The following is a 7,402-nucleotide window of genomic DNA, read 5'->3' as shown; positions in this document are numbered from 1 at the left end:
CCCCCACATTGCGATGTGGTTTTCTATCAAATTGAACCTAAAGAAAACAATTACTTTGAGTTGGGTGCATGTTCACGCTATCACATGCTAAAATCATTTAGGCTACAATATTCGCACTCTCTCTCTCTCTCTCTTGTGTACATATATCTCTCTCTCTCTCTTGTGTACACACACTCTCTCTCTCTCTCTCTTGTGTACATATCTAAAACCAAATAGATTAAAACAAAGATAGAGAGTGGAGACTAATAAATGACCCAAATAACTTTATTTATTTGATTACAATATAACAGCTAAACATTGATGTGTACACAATTATCTTGGTCCCTCATCACATGTACATATCTAAATCCAAATAGATTAAAACAAAGATATAGAGTGGAGACTAATAAATGACCCAAATATCTTTATTTATTTGATGACACTGAGTTACAATATAACAGCTAAACATTGCTGTGTAAACAATTATCTTGGTTCCCTCATCACATTTTAGGATGTGCCATGACCGCATCTCCTCCAAGACCATGTGTCGCCTCTGTTGTGTGCTCGACTTCCCCACCATGTGGTGCAAAAAATACAATCAAATTTTGGTTAGGGACAACGCTCTTAGCAAAAACTACATTAATAATGAAAGTTTACTAAGAAGTCGTAGAAGACAGTATTTGAAACCAATCACCTATTAAATGAAGCTTATGACACACATTGCGTACCCTGTTTGAAAGGCGTGTTCTTGATATAATCCGATGCTAACCCAGGATATGCATGAAGACCTTCTAGATATGGGAGTAAATTCATGAGGAGCACATTGTCGTTGCTCGCTCCATCGTAACTCCTTATTGTGACAAGCGTATGTGGTGGGTTTTCGATTGCCTTCTCAGGATTGTCATCTACTAGAATGGTGTCCAGAGAGTCTGTAATGTATGAGGCTACCAATTCAGATCTAAAGTTCTTCACAAACACCAAATTGAATTTTGGATGCTTGTCTTCGCAGTGCCTCTCTTGACAGTGTCCTTGATGCAGGCAAAACTTGAAAAATGTCTCACCATACCCAGCCTCTTTGTATTTACTCTTAATTAAATTGATAACGAGGGTGAGATTTTGCTCTTGCATGGAGCTTCAAACCCCTACATCGAATAGCTCAAACATCACCCTCAGCAATAGCAATATCCCAGGTCGCAATGACACACCCTTTCGCCCTACATTAAGAATATTCGAAGTGTGGGAAAGATCACTTTCACACTGCCACCGTTTCAACAGGACATCGTTAACATTGAACACTATGAGTTTCCTTTTGGCATGGCAAGAAGGTAGTGTGCCTGTACCTTCATGATGATCAATTATAAAATGGATCCTACTTAGCATCATATTAGGAGGGTACATAATTCTCATTTCACACTACTCGAGGAAGAAAGACACTTACCATTACATAGATGTTGTAATTCTTCCATTGACTCTTGTCTATATAGCAATAGTACATGTCGACCCATTCACAGCCCTGGATGTGCAAGAAGACCGCAACCAACATACATTTGTAATACTACATTACCCTCCTCTGTATAGAAAGAGAGTAGCTTCTCGTGTAAAGTTGGACTTCTCTCCATGCCCCTTGCAGAGATATCATCATTCTAAATGCATGTCTGGAAATTTAGATAAGAAAATACAATGGAGGTGAACTTGTTGAAAACTCACGGCATACCTCTCCAAGGAGAGCCATCCGTTTTGAGTTGCCAATGACTGGTGTTGTAGTGATCAAAGATAACGTCTGAATCAGGCTTTCGATTCAATATGTAGGCACCAATTTTGCGGAATACAACGATTTCCAAGCATCCCATCTGTGGGACTTAAGAATCATAATGAGGACACACTCTATTACACACTAATTTTCCAAAGCAAGCAAGTAGTTTTACCTACCGCAACACCACCATGAAGGCTGAATGGAGTAGCACACATGACAATAATTGTATGGTCAAGATAGTACCCATTTTGATTTGCTAAGCTTGCTAATGCCCATGCATGTTCTCGACGACATAATAACGCCAGATTTCCGTTCTCATCAAGATACTCCCTGGAACTACCAAAGACCTTCTGGATTTGATTGAGTTCAAAATGGTTCCATTTGGGATACTGGGTAATGTTATCTCGATGACGCTTGTGTTGGTTTTTAGATGACAAAATATTGCATCACAACCTACATTTGTTGTCCCGCCTCGCACCTGAAAGGTTCGCCCAACTACTATAGAAATATTTGTGAGTAGGGCACCTACATCTCCCTTGCCCGTCTCGTCAGCCAAAACCGCAGGATCTGATTTTAAAGAAATGAATATCCAGTTAGTAAGGTGAGACAGTAATACCAGGAGTACCTTAGGTTGTTAGCATACCAGAGCTATGTGCCATTGAATTCTACACTTCATCGTGAGGTGGAGTGTTGCATTGCACCATGACATCTAGATATAACAAACATGTAAGTGACTGTATTTTTTATACTTAAAGATATCTTCTCTTTGTTGCTATACACATGATCACCTCCAACAAGAAGAGCAGGCTCTCCGCGGTGACCAGTCTCTGCTACAGTAGACAATACTGTTGAAACTTCGGTTATTGTGCCATTCGCATCATCTGTATCCACCCACTACAATAAATACCTTGCTTACTGCACAACATATACCACAATCAATCATTCTATACTTACGAGGTAGACCGATAATTGTTGGCATTTCCTTAGAGGGCATGGCATCCTACAATCCTTCACTTTCAGTGGACGCTTGGCGGTGTATATGAGCAGGCCCTATATTAATTCCAATCTCTGTGTATTTTCTTTGTGCCTACTCATGTGCCTCATCATGCGGAGGAAGAACATGAGTCTCTGAAGTGGTATGAGATGCTGGTGGCTCTTGTTCATGCTCTGGGACATGACTATGAGCTTCTGATGGCAATGGTTCTTGTTGTTGTTGGGGAGGTATTGAGGAGTATTTGGATGGTTCAAACTCTTGATGTGTTGTGGAACTATTAGGAGCTTGAATGTTCCCCTGTATACCCACAGATTCCATGGGTACATGGGTTGGAAGATGAGGTGACTCGATTAATGTGCCTTGGTTCTCTAGGCTTCTTGGTGGCTTCCATGCCGACAAGGGTCTCGGTGTTAATAGGTTCTCTCCCATTGATTGCGTGTCTCCCTCTTGACCTGATTTAGGACTTGATGTACTTACCTTGTTTGGAGGCATCAAAGTATCTCTATCCATTACTTGACCTTTATCCTTCTTCGTGCTGCTCCCCTGTGGAGAGCATATAAATTACAGGAGTACTATTAGTACAACCTTTCCATTCAGGCAATAATAAGGGTGTGCGAAAACTTGCCTGGGTAGATTGTGGGGCTCTTGTAGGTTTAGCAGTTGGAGAAGGCGGCACATCACTTTTGTCTTCATCATCCTCAAACTCCAAAGGACATTCACCATCACTGCGCCTTGGTTCATGATCCTCCTCCTCCTCTTCTTCGTTATGTGTCTCCTCAGTCACAACATCTTTTCCTTTTAGGGAACGTAGGTTCTTACCCCGGCAAAAATAATTTCACGGGTTGCAGTTAAATCCTCACATGACTTGAAAATAGTTAACTATGTCTTTGTATGCTTTTACCTCTTCTTGCTATCTTTTAACTCTGCCGGTCTCTGCCTCTCTGAACTGCTCCCGCTCGTTGGGAGGAATGTGTCCTTTGCAAAGTCAATGAAAAGAGGACACTCAACATACACTTTTTTTTGCCACAATGCTGCACGTTGTTCTTCCGTATACATGCATGCAGTGTGCTTCACATTGAGCCACTCTTCTGTAATTGGAATTCTATCTGTCCAACCCATGTTCCGCACCCATCTAGTATATGCTTCCCAAAATATACTTATTGTCAACCACCCAAATTTTTTAGGGTTTGGGAATCAAGTAGGACAAGATTACATACCTGTAAAATGCCCATTTGGCGGCCATGTTAGTACCCTCCTTCTGTTTTTGCTTGTTAGCTTTGAGTCCACCTTTCAATCTCTCACACTCCACTTCATACAATGTGCCACTGTACCTCGATTGCCACTCCCGTATAGTTGTCACAAGGGTGTCGTTTTCAGGGAGACGACACGATTTCTTCAGCAGTGCATACTGTCTCGTAGCCTCATCCACAAGTCGATTCCACCATGTCTCTCGACGTAACCAAGTGCGAAGCACTGAGTGGTCATCTACATTATCACACAACTACGTTATATAATACTATACTCTTTTTTTGTGAAACATTTATCGCAAAATGACCTTAGTGCAGAGTTTAGGCTTGGATATAACGTGGTTGGGTCAGGCTAACCAAGGCCCTTAGCACGTTGCTACGATGACCAATCGGTAGGTCGGCACATGCAAGACTATATATTCGATCATCTATCAACCACTTTGGTCTCTTGCTCCAGTCTATGTCCACAAGCAATCTAGAAACAAATGTTAAATTTTTTTAAGCAGCATGTGAATGTAAACTTAACTCTCTTTGAAAGAAATCCCTATCAGTCTTACCTCCACCATTCTTCTCCTAAGTTAGGATCTGCAATTGCGGACGCTTGTTGCGTATTTCTTTGGCCTTTCTTGTCAGCTTTATAGAATGCATTGCGGTAATGGGTAGTGAACTCCTCCGTTGAGATCTCATTTCGCTTATTACTCACAGATTGCAAAGCTTTTGTATACTTTGCCTGAATCGTGACATTAGTTCATTCTTTGTTTGATCCACTACATTCTCATGGTGAGAATAACCAAAATGACAATGAAACTTACCGGATATAGAAGTTGGGATAACACGATAAGAGGAACCTTGTACCAGCATCTTCGCAATCTCCCACGCTTATTCATTTCAACATCTAATTCTCATTGCAACCAGCCTGGAACATCTTCCTCAAAACTCTTAAGCAATGTATCCATGTTGGCTGTGCCCATTGCTCTTACCATACATAGCATATCTATGAAGGAAGTTTATACGTAGCCTTTGTCATTAATCCTGTGCCAACAAAACTTACACCATTAAAAGACTAGGAAGCGATAATCATGCTATAGCTAAGCTTATCAAATTGACTAGGAAGCAATAATCATGCTATAGCTAAGCTTATCGATTCGACTAGGATGCGTTAATTATGTTATAGCTAAGCTTACCGATTCAAGCATGCCACCACAGTGAGAACTTCTCCCTCGTTCTCTTTAGTGACCTTAACCATGCAGGCTTCCACACACCAAAGATACTTAGTCTCCTCTTTGTGAGCTGCATAGCAAAATCATCTTACATAGTTTCACAAATTCATCTCATCTTGATATTGAGTCAGGAACAATAGCGTAAAAAGTAATGTACCTGTATCAATTTGTGCATTCCATGCCCAAAGATGGTGATTCCCATCCCATGTGTACAACATCTTTCCTTTCACGTCCCCGCACCCGGATTTATGCAATTGTTTCTCAAAATCCTCATTAAGTTGCATCCAAATTGGATCCCAGGTTTTTCGAATAGCATCACTAACTTCTACTGGATCTAGATCTGGAGTCCTTATTGAAAGCATGAATCTGGCAGGATGTGGAACATATCCATTTCTAGAGAACTCCAACGCTAGATTGTTCACCTGATCTTGCACTGGCCGTACCACTGAATGTGGTAACAAGCGGCACAATGGCACTGGTGGCAATGGTACCTTGCGAGTATCCTGTAGAAACGTACTTGAAAAGTTTTCAATCTTGTAGTTTGCATCAGGAATGTTAGATGAGCATACCATATTAGAAATTACCAACCTGAAGGCGGTGTAACATGTCGTTGAGCAAATCCCATTTCAACGTGGATTTCTCGATAATAGTAAAAAGACCGCGATCTTCATCCCCCGCATCCTCTCTTTCGTCATCTTCTTCACTTGAGTAGTTCGCAATAGGGACCTGGTCCTTTGATGGTGCTGGTACCTCGGATTGTGTAGTGCCCTCTGCACTGGCTCTCGCCGACTTCTCCACTCCTTTCGCTTTACTGACTTCTTTCTTTGTGCTAGCCGCGTCCTTTTTCAAAGAAATTCTACCCTTTTTCTTTGGGGGCTCCCAAATAGGGTCCTCTTCTTTCTGTGCTCGTGTGACTCGCTTGCTTTCAACAACTTCACTTGCTTGATCTGCACTTCTTTTCTTGACACCCGTCGACTACTTGGCCATAGGCAAATAATTATTAGCCTAGGTTACTTGCAAACAACGATTAATTTCATGAGTAAATAGTGCAATAAACTCTAATGGCTTACCTCTACAGCAAGAGTCTTTGGAGGAGGCTTTGAAATGCTTGGTTTGGGTGGAGCACCCGATGCTATGCTAGTGGCTCGTGGAATGACAGGTACTGAACCTTTGCCTCCAGACGATACAGTTCGTTGTCCTTTTGCCTGGACACAAAATGTTAGATGTTGCTTGCAAAAGAGAGCATGCAAGACTAAATTAAATTAAGAGGTTTCATTACCAATTCTCTTATCGGCCACGCCACAACTGTACCCACTGTTGCACCTAAGGTGCACACATTATCGTCAATGGGTGGAACATGTGGCAATGTGAGACCGGGAGCTGATGCCGATTGGACGGCTACTCCCAATGTGCCTCTAGGCAACTCTCTTCCATGTAGCTTTTTGTGGGGTAGAGACTGTGTCACAATTCCTTTCCCAACTTCCTTGCCCTTGATTAAGAGCACCACGTGTTCATTCTTGCTAAAAAGACAATTTTTTTGTAGCCATCTGTTTCCCGCAAGAAATTGAAATGAAATCTTAATATCTTCATACTATTACACACTTCTTCCCTTAGGTTGTGATGTTCTTCTTGATACTCACATAACTTTCATTTTCAGAGATCAAGCCTTGCGAAGAGAGAGAGAGAGAGAGAGAGAGAGAGAGAGAGAGAGAGAGACAGAGAGAGAGAGAGAGAGAGAGAGAGAGAGAGAGAGAGAGAGAGAGAGAGAGAGAGAGATCATGGATAGCTACATTCTAATCATAAAATGCCATCAATGCACATATGCTATGAAGCAATGGAAATATATGAAATAAATCATTTATTGACACAGAGAGAAAGGGAGATATTAACTGTACTAACACTACTATACTAGATTGCATGTGAAAAATAAATGCTAAAAAAATAGAATGCTTTGGCATTTGTTCAAAGGGCTGACCTGTACAACCGAATGCGGTTGAATGTCCTCTAGATGAGATATTCTCCAATCCTGCAACACCTTCAACACATTAACATGGGTTTTGTTTAGTCTTAAATCAATATAGAGAGAGAGAGAGAGAGAGAGAGAGAGAGAGAGAGAGAGAGAGAGAGAGAGGGAGAGAGAGGATGGCCGACGGAGAAGGACATGGATGGAGAGAGGGAGAGAGAGAGAGAGGGAGAGGGAGGATGGCTG

At 41.6% G+C, this 7,402-nt stretch overlaps 1 pseudogene; it reads right to left on the bottom strand.

Moving 5' to 3' along the window:
* Window positions 1-479: 479 nt before the first annotated feature.
* LOC147422068 (uncharacterized) lies at window positions 480-6,844 on the bottom strand (annotated as a pseudogene).
* Between the last annotated feature and the right edge of the window lie 558 nt (window positions 6,845-7,402).

This window comes from Adiantum capillus-veneris, chromosome 27, assembly GCF_014529385.1.
Source record: "Adiantum capillus-veneris isolate H3 chromosome 27, ASM1452938v2, whole genome shotgun sequence".
NCBI lineage: Eukaryota > Viridiplantae > Streptophyta > Polypodiopsida > Polypodiales > Pteridaceae > Adiantum > Adiantum capillus-veneris.
This window is presented reverse-complemented; position numbering and strand designations above follow the sequence as displayed.